This window comes from Zingiber officinale, chromosome 5A (genome assembly GCF_018446385.1).
Source record: "Zingiber officinale cultivar Zhangliang chromosome 5A, Zo_v1.1, whole genome shotgun sequence".
In the NCBI taxonomy this organism is placed as follows: domain Eukaryota; kingdom Viridiplantae; phylum Streptophyta; class Magnoliopsida; order Zingiberales; family Zingiberaceae; genus Zingiber; species Zingiber officinale.
Genome location: NC_055994.1, coordinates 90,700,149 through 90,715,130, shown reverse-complemented (window position 1 = coordinate 90,715,130; position 14,982 = coordinate 90,700,149). Strand labels below are relative to the sequence as shown.

Below are 14,982 nucleotides of genomic sequence, written 5' to 3'. Positions count from 1 at the left end.
ACTGATGCACCTATCGATATACTCCCTTCAATCCTTGTAGTCTTTCTATAGTTGGATGATCGATACACTAGACATAGATAGGAGATGCAAGAAGGATTTTAGCAACTGAACGAACATATGACTGAGTGATTTGATAACCTAGCAAAATATCAGCCTGAGATGTTTGACTTTATTAGAGCTTGGCACATGAGTCGGTAGCCTCCTCCATCATAAATCCTGATTTATCTAAGCTTTATTTTGCTATATTTTATAGTTGGATTACTAAGTACTTTTATTTCACTCCATGCTATTCAGTTATCTTGCAGTTTGACTTGATTATGTTTTGACTTATGTTGGTTATGCATGTTTAGTTTGTCTTTTATATGCTTTGTCTACAATCATCTTTGAAAGTTATCTACTTATCTTATTATTGCAGAACCAACATTACTCTCGTTTGTCAGTATTTTCTTTTTGATGTATGACAAGAAGGAGAAAGTTTAAAGTGAACTTAGATTAAAGGTAAGCTTAAGTTAATGATATACAAGTTGAACACTTAAGCATGAACTAATCACTTATTATTTTTGCTTAGAGTAAATTATCAATTTAGTCTAAGATTAACTGCTTTAGATATTTATATTTGATTCAAAGCATGTTAAATTATGCTGTGAAGGTATTTTTTCTATAACTTTAAAATATTATCAAACATAAAAAGGGGGAGATTGTTAGTGTTACAGTCAGCACCAATAATCGAACAAATATTTTGATGTATGAAAAATAATTTAAAGTTAGACATTATATGTTAATTGGTTAACTAAGTGTGCAAGTCCCTAAACATAAAAGCTTTAATGGGCCAGGAAGACCAGACATTAAGTATCAGGAAGACCTAGTAGGTTAAGATGATCAGACACTACGAAGGAGTCTTAGTGGATTAGAAGAATCAAATACTAGATGAGTTGATCTGGCATTATACTTGATATATCATTTGGACTAGACATCAAGTAAGGAAAATCTCAGTGGGTGAATCAAACACTAAGTAAAAGATGAAGTCTAAATAGGTTTGGAGAACCAGATGTTTAGAGGGTAAGTTAAGGTAAGCTCCTAAAATGAAGTACAGTAAGATCATGTCCCGATTGGATAAGTCTTAAGCATTGATCTGACTGAAAAAACTAACTGAGATTTCTAAGTTGATATTAGACAGTCCTAACTATCGTGTTAATGTATATATATTTATCTGATATTTACTCTGTTTTACCCGATCATTGCTAATTTTATTTAGTAGAAAAATAAAGTTTTATGTGATTAAAGAGTTGGTTGACCGAACAAAATGGTTCAGTCAACCGATACCAAGTGATGAGATCAGATCATATTCAAATTGAGTCAAAGAAGGAAATCTTATTTTGGTCGACCAAAAACATGATCAATCGACCAATTCTATTTTGGTAACCAAAGTTCAGATAAGTTTGGATCAAACAATAAAGGAAATAATAGAATTTAGTGAACCAAACATAGGTTTGATTGACCGAACACATTTGGCAAGAGAAGATTTGATAAGATCAGGTCGAGAAGCAAAAGGAAATTTAGATATTTAGTCGACCAAATAGGGAGTCAATTGACCGATAAAGGCAAATTTAGTGGAAGATATGATCGGGATAGATTGTGAACCTAGACGTGAAGTTTGACAAATTCTAGAGTTTGGTCGACCGAAAAGAGGTTTAGTCTTTCAGTCGACTAAAGTAAAAAATTTATAAAAGGAGCCTCGAGGTCAGAGGTTGAACATTCAACTCTTACAATGCTTCATCTCACTCCTGCTACTTAGAAAGTGCAACTCTTGCTTCTACAACTCCGAGAGACTCTTCGACAACCAAAGTTTATTATTCTACTACTTGTTGTTGGTAAAAGTTTTTCTTACTTGCATTTACTTAAGGGGATAGTAGTTTGTTACTATCACCTCCATATGCATAATCGAGCTGAATCGAACCGAATATGTAGAAAAATCTAAGGCTCGAATTCGGCTCGATTATGCATATGGAGGTGAAGTTTGTTACCTCCATATACATAATACTTGTTGTTGGTAAAAGCTTTCTTACTTGCATTTACTTAAGGGGATAGTAGTTTGTTACTATCACCTCCATATGCATAATCGAGCCGAATCGAACCGAATATGTAGAAAAATCTAAGGCTCGAATTTGACAAATTTAGTGGAAGATATGATCTGGGCAGATTGTGAAGCTAGACATGAAGTTTGGCAAATTGTAGAGTTTGGTCGACCGAAAAGAGGTTTAGTCTTTCGGTCAACTGAAGTAAAAAACTTATAAAAGGAGCCTCGAGGTCAAAGGCTGAACATTCAACTCTTACAACGCTTCATCTCACTCCTGCTACTTAGAAAGTGCAACTCTTGCTTCTACAACTCCGAGAGACTCTTCGAAAACCAAAGTTTATTATTCTACTACTTGTTGGTAAAAGTTTTTCTTACTTGCATTTACTTAGGGGATAGTAGTTTGTTACTATCACCTCCATATTCATAATCGAGCCGAATCGAACCGAATATGTAGAAAAAATCTAAGTCTCGAATTCGTCTCAAAATTGGTATATTCGAGTTCGAGCTAGATTCGAAGCTTGAAAACTTCAAAATATTTTGTTGGAGTTCGGTTCGAATTAGGGCTTGGGTTCAAATTTGGCTCAAAAGATTCGAACATGTTCACAAACTATTCGAATTATTACTCGAAAATAGGTACTCAAAAGGCTCAAAATTTATTTATTTAATATATATTTAACATATATTAATAAAATATTAAGGCTTGGGAGCAGCTCGCTAACTTTCGAACAATATAATTTGGGCTCGAGTTTGGCTTGAAACAAACTTTGAACATGTTCGAGTTCATCTCGAATTCAATAATTTCAAATATGAATCAAATATTTTTCAAGCCGGCTTGAAAAGCTCGCGAGCCAGCTCGATTCATTTGCACCCCTAATTGGTACAATGATAGAAGTTGAAGTATGTTTTGAGGGGATGACCACCTTAAAGGCATGAATTGGATATGAAAGGAGGGATTGAGAAGAAAGAAGATGGGTGAATGCTCAAGGTTGAGCATTGTAGACAATGGAAGATTGGGAATCTCCATTGTGATGTTGGAAGTTTAAGATGAATGGATCTTGAGAAAAGATTTTTGATATGTGCCAAAGAAAGAGAATGTAGGGTTTAAGTTAGGAAACCTTAACTCATGCTTTTGACATGAGAAGAAGGATGAAGAAGAAAGTTTGACTAATAAGTTAGCCTACTTAAACATATTATCAAACATCAAAAGGGGGAGAGATTATTGGTGCAATTAACCTCAGGTCAAGATTGACTAGGTTGGCCAAGCTCGGGTTGACTCAAGTTTTAGTTTTGATGTTTGATCAATATGTTAGTAAGATTTTAAGTAGGTCAAGCTTTATCAAATACTTGACGGTGAGAAGAAGAGTCGAGTAGGTCAAGGTTAACCAATTACTTGATGGTAAGGAAGTTAAGTAGATCAATGTAATAAAAAATTTAACGATGTCAGAAGTTCAATAGGGAGTTGACATGAGAAGAAGTAGATCTAGGTTGACTAGATAATTGAAGATGTTAGAAGTCTAATAGGGAGTTGGCACAAGAAGTCAAGTAGGTTAAGGTTGGCCAGATACTTAACAACAAGTGAAAACTCCAAGTGAGTCAAGGTTGACCGAACACTTGGTGATCAGAAGTCCAATACAAAGTTAGCAAGAGAAGAGTCCAAATAAGTCAAGGTTGACTAGACACTTGGTGATCAAAAGTTCGACGGAAAGTTGACAAGAGAAAAGTTTAAGTGAATCAAGGTTGACCGGACACTTGATGATCAGAAATCTTACAGGTAGTTAGCAAGAGAAAGGTTTAAGTGGGTTGCAGTTGACCTGACACTTGTCAGTAGGAAGTCTAACAGGGAGTTGGCATAAGGCGTGAAGTCTCGACAGGTCAAAGTTGATAGGATGTTAGGCAACGAGGAAATCCTGATAGAGCAAACTTCTGAAAGTTATAATTTTTTACTCAGATATTAGAACGAGATGATCTTTGATGTGAAACAGAGCTCGTTCAGAAATCTGTATGTTTACTGCTTGACAAAATAGATTGATACGATCGATTGATACATAACCAATCGATTGAAGGTAGTCTATTTCGAGCGTACAAAACTCTCCTAAATAGATTAGTCTAATCAATTGGAGGCTATCAATCGATTGGTGCAATAGATTGACTAGTTAAAAATAGTTGTTCTGCATGTTTAAATGATTGGATTCGATGCACTACAACAAAAATCCTCAAAGACATCGGTTTTCCACCGGTGCCTATTTCATTTTTGACCGATGTCTATGAAGCCGATGTTAAAAGTCTGCCATTTTAGACATCGGGTTAAAATCGGTGTAGTATCACTTAACGACACCGGTTTTCGAATCGATTATTAACCGGTGTAGTATCACTTAACGACACCGTTTCATCAACGATGTAAAACCGATGTAATATTGTATGTTAATAACACTAGTTTTGGCAGTAGTAAATGACCGATATAATATTAGTTAATAACACCGGTTTTGCAGCGGTGGAAAACCGATGTAATATGTATATTTTTTAACAGCACAAATTTGATTTCCGAAACAATGAAAAACCGACAATAATAAAAAAAATTACACAAATATTCACAAATTATACAAATATTCTTCATTCAACAATATCCATAAAATACACAAATATTCACAAATTATATAAATAATCTTCTTACAACAGTATCCATAAAATACCCAAACATTCTTTTTACATCAAAAGCTAGCTAATAGATATCAAAATCAAGGTAGAACATTCTTTTAACACATCAAGGTAGAACCACACTTCAAATGTAATCTAGCATGCATTCAGCCCACTCGAACCGCACTTCATCAATTTCAACTCTGGAGTACTTGAGATTTGTAAACTGTAAAAACACATAAATAATATATTAGTAAACCAAGACCAAAGATCATAGTTGAAAATGCAATAAGAGCACCAGGTAACAAGATGACTAATTGGAATGCTTAAAAAGATAAACATTCATCAATTATCTCAACCACATCATATAGTGATAGATCTATGAATAACAGGTTCAAATCTAACCCTTGCATCCTTTTGGGAGGCAATCTAATTTGATAAACGAGCAAAAAGATGATTTACTCAAAATTAGTTTGCATTTGTAAAAAACAATATCACTTCTGATACTTTATTTTGTACATTTTATCAGTTAAAAGGAAAAAAGTACACTTACCACATTGAACACAAAGGGGCCTCTTTACCTGGAGACAAATTCATGTTCAGAAACAGATACTGAGACAAATCAAATTAATAGATGTGTAAATATTAGTGGAACTGTTTCTTTCATTTTCGGTTACCTGTTTCATGATCATGCCAAGGATGGGCAGCCACTGATCTCTTGGACAATGACGACAATATCCTTTCATTCAACTTTGGAGCTGCAACGTTCTCCTATTGTCCGCTCATATTTCTACATACATAACAACATAATAAGGAGTATTTGAGGAGATTGCAAGAGTTTATTGATAACAAAAGTCCAAGGTAACTCATGATCCATGAAAAAAATATATAGAGAGAAAACAAAAAACTAGCAATCTGGAAGTTTTGCGCCTTGGCATTATCAGAATGAAAGTTTAGTAATATGATAGCTGATGTCAAACAGAGTTGCAAATCCAAAAGATGGCCATTTGTTCCCCTATTATAGAAGTTAATTAACAATTGAACTTGTATCCAACAAATTAAAGAATGAAAAATTACTGGACAAGTTGGAAAATATGTTATTGTTTCATTTTTATGCTCGCATAATCATTGTGGTACTAATGAACCGTATACAAATTATAGGGCACTAATTGGATAATCAACCAACTGCTTGCATTTAAAGCAATGTAGAAGGTTTCATCACTTAACAAGACCTCAGAAAAACAAGTCCTTCATCAAGTTCACCAGCATTACTACATCAGATCGATAATTAACGAATAGTTTAATGATTTCAATGCAAGTAAATGATCAAAATCAAGACTAAAAGAGATTAAAGCAGGAACCGGAACCGAGAGTGCGATGCTTTTACCTTGACGAAGGAATCGGAAGCAATGAGGGCGTAGTGATCGGGATCGGAAAGAGAGAGATCGTCGCGATCTTCAGACACGGATGCAGTAGAGGACGAGGCTCCGAGGGAGTATTTATAGGATGGAATAGTTTAATGAATATCTAATTTTCTCAATACGTATATATAACAATTGTACCCTTAATCAATTAAAACAAGTTCACAGTCATAAACAAACAAATCATAAAGCACCAAACACATAACAACAATAGAATACGACGACCAACAAAAATAATCAATCTAGAAAAAATATTCTAACTGTATTAAAATTAAAATAAACTGGAATTGAATAAGAAGAAGAGATCAGGCACACCTTTTCTAGCAATCTCATCGACATGGTTATCCTGACCTTTGCTCTTGATGTTGAACCATTTTTTAACAAAGGCCTTGGACCAAGACAGCTGCTCCCAAGAAACTGAGGGAACAAAGCATGCCCAAATCAACCATCTTAGAGATGAAGAAAACAGAACTAAAGAAGAGAAAAATATTACTTTTTCATCTTGCAAAAAAAAATCTTGCTTTTCTTTGGATCATCATCTCTCATCGTTGCAACACTCCTTCATGCAGTGACTGTAAGTTAGCTCGCCAAACACTCCCAAGGCTATACTATAAAAGATATTTGGCGAGAAGTAACCATAAAAGATATTTCAAATTTAATCAATAATGTAATTCTCTTACCCAGTTTAATCAATAATTTTATCAATAATGTAATTTAATCAATAATCTTTGGACCAGTATGGCTTTGGGTTTCAATTTTTACCGATTGAACCTGACAATCTGGACAAATTTTGCAAACACGACCATATGATCATGTACACAAATGTGGCATGGTATTGACTAATTCGGCAGTGTTTCCTAGAATAGATTAATTATGCTTGAAGCATGTCCCATTTCTAGATGAATTTATCATTCTAAAACTCATCATCTAAAATAGAAGGGAAAAAAAAGGCCACATGCAGAAAGTCCACATAAGGAAAAAAAAACCTAGCTAGAAAATTTGCCCGAGGAATATAACATCAGCCTGTAAACACCATATTGTTATAGCAAAAATACAGTAGTGAGACAGAACCAACAATTGAGTTATTGGAGATGGATACCAGCCATTCCCTATGACCTTGATGACTGTTATCACCATCATGGACTTTCACTGCTACTTGAAGGGGTTGCAGCCCATCCCTGAGATCTTCGTTGATCAAACCTTTGTAAACTCTACCAAATCCTCCAACACCCAAAACATGATCCTGCCTAAAATTCCCTGTGATTAGCTTCAGCTCACTGAAAGTGAAGGCTATGAGGGGATTTACTGCTGTATCCCATCGCAAATCCTCAACTTCCACAGGGTTTGAAGGCAGTTTTCTACCTTCCTTCTCCTCTCCTCTTGTCTCACAACATGTGTCTGGAGTCTTGGGCATTCTGTTGATGGACAAAACAAGCTTTTACAACCCATGCTTCCTTTGGTGTATCTAACATGCATCAGTACAGCACAAGCTAAAACCTGACTATATGTACTAAGGCATAAACACGATTATCAAAAGAAAACATTGTTAAATCTGTTTCCCCCAAAAGATACAAAGTCTATAATGGTTTCAGGTCAAAAATTCACAAGCAACTTTAAAGAATACAAGGAAAACCATGTGTCTATTCCTTACTTGCAAAACCCCAGAGAACAAATAGGAAGTTTCTTTATCAAACTTAGCACGTATCTACTTTGCTCTTTAGCAAAATATCACAGCTTTAGCTACTAAAAAATAAGTATAAGAAACAAAAAATCAACTCTCAGAGACAACCAAATCACTGGAGTTAAAAAAGAGGAGACCCACCTGACTTCGAACTGAATGACACTCCGTAGACGGATGTCTTCCCTCTGACCCAGCAGTTACCCATTAATTATCCAGGAACTACCAATACAACTCACCAGGCGCGAGATCAGCCAAAGATGATCTTTTTCACAAGTAGGGTTGAGGATAGAGATAGGAAGGCATCCACGACCAAAGCTCGCTCCTTTCGGTGAAGGAAGCACACGGGGCTGCTGCTCTTGCCTCGCTACAGATTTTTCCTTGGTGCCAGACCGTGCGATAGTGCCCAAATTGTTCACCAGATCTCCTTGGTGCTAGATTGTGCGATAGTGTCCAGTTTTAGTATTGTTCTTGATGAACACTTTCCATGGGCGGGTAGGGTGAGAGGAGGCCTACGTTTTCAGTCACGAAAAGGTAAGGTTTGACTTCATTGAAAGCACAAAGGCGGAGGAGACGTCGAGAGGAGATGGGTGTTCAGGTCGCTGGGACGTGGTCCGCCTCCACGACGCCGTCGCAGGCCACCGTCTTCGCTGCCGTTGTCTCCACCATTGGGTCCGACAAGCGGAAGGGCATCGTGGGTTGCACGTTCCTTAGGGCTGGCGAATCGGCCAGGCTACTGCGGACTCGGTCCATGGAGGTTGGGGGAGGCGGAGGAAGGCAACCGCTTGGACATGGCTTTTTATGCCGTCGCGCCTTCGGCGCCAGGACCGAGTGCTTCCCTTCTGGCGGCGTCGATGATGGTCGGGCAGAAGAGGATAATGTGGAGGAGTTTGCTCAGAGGTTGGAGGAATCGATTCTCGAGCTTCAGCAGCAACAAGGAAATGGAGGAGACGCATCCCTGTTCTCTGCTTCCTTTTGCCTCAACACGAGCTCGCCACCGTCGTTGAGCAAGCAAGAGCCTTCAACGGAGCCCCCGTGGGTGCCGGTGAGGCCGGAGCCGCCGGACTGGCCCTGCCAGATCGTGCCGGCGAGCGTGGAGAAGAAGCAAGTGGTTTTGATCTTCCTCATCGATCCAAGATCCAAGAAGGGGAAGAGATCCAGTAAGGGGAAGAGGGATATGAGGCTGAGAGAGATGGTCAGGAGGTTTAGGTTTAGGTTTAGACTGAGAGAAGCGGCGCGATATTAGTTTACGTTTGGAGGGAACTTTGTGAAGTGTTGTAACTTTTGGCTGGTGGAAAAATTAAATTATTTTTTTTGGTTCATTAACACCGGGTTTTAAAAACAGCTGTTAAAACCGGTGTCTATTAACAAAAAAAAGGCGCTCATAGACATCAGCTAAAAAACCGATGTCTATGAGCGAAAATTTGCGCTCATAGACACCGGTTTTTGGAAAAATCGGTGTAAAATATTCAAAGACATCGGTTTTTGCTTAAAATTATTGTTGTTCCACCGATATCTATGAGGGTTTTTCTTGTAGTGATGACAATCGATTGATAAAGTCTAACAATCGATTAGTAGGTGAAAATCAATGCGAATGCAACCCTATAAAAGAGGGTTTTGTAAAGATTTGAAGGGGTCGATTCTTAGAGATTCTGAGATAAAGTGTTGGTGCATTTCTGGATCAACAAGAGGTATTTTCAAGCAATCAACAATGATCAAAAGAAAGATTTATGTAAAGTTATTTACATTCTTATATTTACTTATATATCTTGAATTCTTATTGCATTGTGACGTTCTTGTAAGAACAAACTTATAAGAAGCTTTTCTACCTCTAGAAGGTTTTTGAGAAGGTGAAAGTTCATAGTGAATGGAGATCATTAGGAGCAAACCTTGGATTAGTCTCCTAAGAGGTAAATATCAAGCAAATCTCAGAGTCCGAATCAACAAAAGATATTCTCAAGCAATCAACAACGATCAAAAGAAAGACTCATGTAAAGTTGTTTACATTCTTGTATTTTCTTTTATATCTTGTATTGTTATTGCATTGTGGTGTTCTTGTAAGAATAAGCTTGTAAGAAGCTTTTCCATCTTCAGAAGATTTTCAAGAAGGAGAAAGTTCAAAGTAGAGGAAGATCATTAGGAGTGAACCTTGGATTAGTCTCCTAAGAGATAAACATCAAGTAAATCTCGGAGTCTGGATCAACAAAAGGCATTATCAAGCAATCATCAACGATGTCACGCCCCAGAGGAGTCCCTGTCCGAAGAAATTTCGACAGCATCTCCCCTGTACGACGGACAATCTAAAACTTTACTACATCACCATATACCTCAGCCACATGCGGCTGGAATAAATAACAATAATAAACAAACCACAACACATAGACATCCACGCAGTTTAATAAGCAATCAAACTGAACAGTAGTACGATGACTCGAAAACAACCCTACTCCACTACACCCATAAAGCACAAATCCGACGATAAGATCCACTTACCTCTTCTGCCATCTAGGCAGGTATATAGTAAAACATATCGAATAAAAATCCATCGACAAGTACCATCCATTCAGGATCCAAAGTATTCAAAACATAACAAGTTCAAAACATAGTTTAGTACATAAAACCAAAAGACAAATAACAGCCTCGTGGGCTGCAGGGGACCAGCAACTGGAACTCTCTCCTAACAACATCAACCTGAAATAGCAATGGAGGAGGGTGTGAGTCCAACACTCAGCAGGTACAACTAATATACATAGTAAGGAAATAATAACTAACACTAATCATGCGTACAGTCTCCTGACGTAATGAAGGTAAAATGCAAACTGAAATAACCAGGAGAATACTGTACTAACTAGGACCTGGTACAAGGATAAACAGTCCGAGAGGTATAGAAATCCTATATGCATGTCAAGCATGGGCATCCAACCAATATGCAGCAAATAAATGCAGCCAACACAATCACAAGAAATAAATGCATCAATGCGTATGATGCCAATCTTATCAACGTTCCGTCAGCCATCTCACAAACGATGGTGAGACCGTGTCTCGAATCGGTTTTCTGCTCGAGGTTGGTGCAACACCACCCGAGTTCGTGATCTATTTTTTTCATACCGCACTACTAATGCAGGACCAAGTCTTGATATTTTCTCGACGTTTACCTGTTTCATATAGTTGATCTAAAGTGCCCTTCAAGAAGGCTACAGTACAGCCCGTCCCCCGCTATTCACCGGTGATGACTCGGGACTTGATGTAACGCCCGAAAATTCTCAAAACTATTTTAGAAATATAGTATGATTTTTCTGGAATTTTTAGATATTTTTCCGGAATTTTTAGAGTAGCGGAAATAGCAAAAATAAATATAAGCGAAAAACGGCCTAAGCGGGAATTGAACCCGAGACCTACAGTTTACGGATAATGTTAGTAACCAGTTGAACCCAGCAGGGCCGTGCTGAAAGGAATGGGGACCAATAATATTTATACTTAAGTTGGCCGAAATTACCACTTAATATAAATAGAAATTTAAGAGAGAAATTGCTATTTTTCTTTAACGAGAAAACTTTTCTCTCCTCACCCTAGCCACACGCCGAACCCCCCTCTTCTCCTTCCTTCTCTCGGTGCCAACACCCAAGCAAGCCTAGGGTTTCATCCCTAGGGCCATAGGAGTGCCTTCCGGTGACATCTCGGACACGAGGACGCTCTCCTTCGCGAGGGGAACGCTTAGACGCGAGAAGATCGTCGAGAAGTCGTCTCCACCGGAATTCTAGCGAATAGAATTGTAAGGAAATTAGCGTACGAGGTAAGAAACCCCTCACCTACAGTATAAGTAGCTTCCGTTTGGTTTTCTATGCATTGGTTTAGTTATATGCAGATTTTTCGACATATAGGGTGTATTTAACCCTCCTCGCAGATTTAGGGATTTAGTGAGTACCTTTAGATGGGCCGGACACGTCTTTCCCCCTTCAGTTGGAGGTTTAGATGCTGTTGGGTGCCTAAAGGTAGTCTCCCTAATAGAGAGGAGAGTTTAAACACACTAGATGTTCGATTAAATGATTAGCTCAGTAAAATGCAACTTAGGCATTTTTAATAGCTCAGTAAATGCAATAGAAGCATTTAAAATAGCTTAGTTAGCCTTACTACAGCTTTCATGGGACTACGGTCCAATGGGTGGGCTCCCACAGTCGCCTCTAGGTTCAGACAACCTAGCACTAGGTTTAGATAATCTAGTGATAGCAAGATAAGTAAATTCAGCTATACCAGTATTTTATTTTCAGTGGCACTGTACAGGATCAGATATCCATTGGGTTGGACTCCCACAGTCTCGGGACTTGCAAACCCGGGTCTAGTTAGGGATCGCGCACAACACGTACAGTTGCCGAGCCCAAACAACATGATTATGTATTTTCACTTATTATGATAATAGCTTTCAAACTCATAAACTAATTAAGTGATTATTGTTTAAGATCGGTTTTAGCTTAGTTTCAGTTTCAGTTTCCAGCTTAGTTTTTCCCCGTGAATATGCATGATAACTCTATGTTCAGTTCGTTATACATGTTTGGATGATTGTATGCCATGCCATGTTTATATGTTCAGCATATGTTTTAAATAGCATGTTTTCAAAGCATCATTAGCATCGTATGCATGTTTTGTGAGGTAGTTGGTTTCTTACTAAGCTTTAAGCTTACAGATACTATTTTCCCTTATACTGCAGATAAAGGTAAAGGGAAGATGGACTAGCAGAGGAAGCTGGAGTTCAATGCAAAGATGGTGTGTGTGGCAGGAACCTGGAATGAAGATCCTTAGGGAGTTTAGCAAATTAAGAACTTAGTTTCTTTTCCTCAAGTACTTTTATGCATTTTTAGACCTTAGAATGTTTAAACCATGGAAGATTTGTTTAAGTTGTTAGTAATTATGTTGGAATGCTAGTTAATAGATGCTAGAACTTATTTCCATTGATTTTAGAACTCTTATATGAGATTTTGGCACGAACTAGTGCTGAAATCAGGGTTCTGATTCGAAATCAGAACCCAGATCGGTCTACAGACCGATCAGAGTATGGGTTGTGCCGCTGGATCGGTCAGCCGACCGATCCAGATGCGAACAGAGAGTTCGCGTCTGCACTGGATCGGTCCGCTGACCGATCCAGAGGCGAACAGAGAGCACAGACGCTCACTGATCGGTCAGCCGACCGATCAGTGAGCCACTGGATTGGTCTGCCGACCGATTAATGCACTCCTGGATCGGTCGCTAGACCGATCCAGCTGCGTACAGAGGCAATAGCTTATGGATCGGTCAGCCGACCGATCCAGGGGTTTCCCCCGTGCCAGTATCAAGTTGGATCGATCACTGGATCGATCCGACAGCCCCAATCGATCCACGGACCGATTGAAATGCCTGATTATAGCTAGCAGGACATTCGAGAGGCATAAATTGTCTCCCCTAGCATGTGTACAACTCCTAGGTGCACCTAGAATATTAAGATCAGATTTCAAAGATAATAGTTTAGCAAAATTTTAATAAATCCAGATTTCCGCAATAGTAATTTAGCACAGCATTACGTAACGATCGGCCTTACAGCCTACTCAGTAGAAGGCGGGTCGTTACACGATGTGCTCGACAATAATGGAGCAATCTATCACACAACATGTAATTATGCGAATGGTGCATGACACTAAGCATGGTAATATATTGAACCAATCTATATACATATATGATGTGCACCATAGTCAATAAATCATATCAAGGGTACACAGATCAGATAAGGTATCACACCTAGGTCCTGAACATGGTGAAGCATAGTTATATCACTACCCCTAAGCATGTATAATTAGGTAAGTAATAACATGAGATGCAAAACAGGCAATCAACCAAACATGTAGCAGGTATCGGGTAGGGACTAACCGAAACAATTAAAAAAACATAATTGTTGTTATTTGTTAAATTCACTACTATACATATCAAAGATGTAAAGTCAAAAGTACCCGCCTCCAATAAATCGAATCGAATCAATCTGATGTCGAGATGCCCATCCCGAATCACAGTCCTGTAATATACGATATACAGATTTAGCTAATCACGTATAAATTAATTAGCCAAACCAAATCCCCCAATCACTATCCTACATCACATATGTAATTTATCCATTACATATGTTATACATAACTAAATCCCATTCTGCACGAGTCCTACAAGAACAGGATACGAAATAAAAATTAAGGATCCTCCATCAATGTATCATCCTAATAACCAATTCAAATCCTAGTTCCGATGAAGATTCCCAATTAGATCAACCCAGATCTAACCTAATACCCTATACAAAATTTGTACAGCATGGAACATCCTCCATAGGAACCCAACAAAAGTCACTAAACATGCTCACCTAAGTGTATGAATAATGATCAGATTCCTCAGCTCCAACAACAGCTTAATCCCGTTGATACCAAACCTAGAAATCAATCAAACATATTCGTGAGTTGTTTCCGCATCCAACCAGTGATCAAATACAAAGAAACAACAAAGGTAAGCTGCTCACCTCACTCACCTGCAAGGGGGAAAAACCTAGGGCACGACAATAACAAAGATGGGTCCACAGTGAAGAAAAACTAGGGCACAAACCTTTACTCCTGGATGACGCCCAATTCACGTAGAGGTGGCACCTCGGATCGGAAAGCCAGTAGTCGTCAGCACTGTCCAGGGATGCAACAGCGGTTGTGAAACCAAAACTAGGCCACTGACACCTTTCTCCTGGCCGGAAACAAACACCAACAGTGATGCGCCGGCGCTAGGGCTGAGTAGAAGTGGCGTCGGCTAGGGCAAAGTGACGGTGGCTGTGGCCCAAATCTAGGGCAGAGGACGTCCGAGAAGAATCGGCTGGGGAAACTCGGGATGGAGGAAGAGGAGAGAAGGCCAGCACTGCTCGGCGTCGGTGGAGATGCTAGGGCACAGAGGGCCGGCGGCCGACGCTGGGGAATCGGTGCCGGCAGTGGCGTCGGGCTGGCTAGGGCACAGACGGTGTCAGGCAGAAGATGAAGAGAAGGGCGTGCGCGCTCAGGAAGGAAGAAGAAGATGTAATGGCCGAGGCTTATACGCGAGGGAGGGAGGAGAAACCGCCGCGGCCGGCGGTTAGGACAAGGAGGAGGGCGTCGGGCGCGCGGGGGAGGTGGTTTTCTGCGAGGAAA

The 14,982-nt window shown here is 39.1% G+C and overlaps 2 long non-coding RNA genes across 2 annotated transcripts; both read right to left on the bottom strand.

Annotated features, from left to right (window-relative positions):
• Window positions 1–4,877: 4,877 nt before the first annotated feature.
• On the bottom strand, window positions 4,878–6,642 carry LOC121980955. Its single transcript, XR_006111685.1, has 4 exons — window positions 6,448–6,642; window positions 5,389–5,501; window positions 5,265–5,292; window positions 4,878–4,937 (listed from the first exon to the last, which is right to left on the bottom strand). It is a non-coding gene; the product is annotated as an uncharacterized LOC121980955 (long non-coding RNA).
• A 7,141-nt stretch (window positions 6,643–13,783) lies between these two features.
• Window positions 13,784–14,982, bottom strand: LOC121980954. The gene is made up of 3 exons (XR_006111684.1): window positions 14,420–14,982; window positions 14,184–14,249; window positions 13,784–13,847 (listed from the first exon to the last, which is right to left on the bottom strand). It is a non-coding gene; the product is annotated as an uncharacterized LOC121980954 (long non-coding RNA).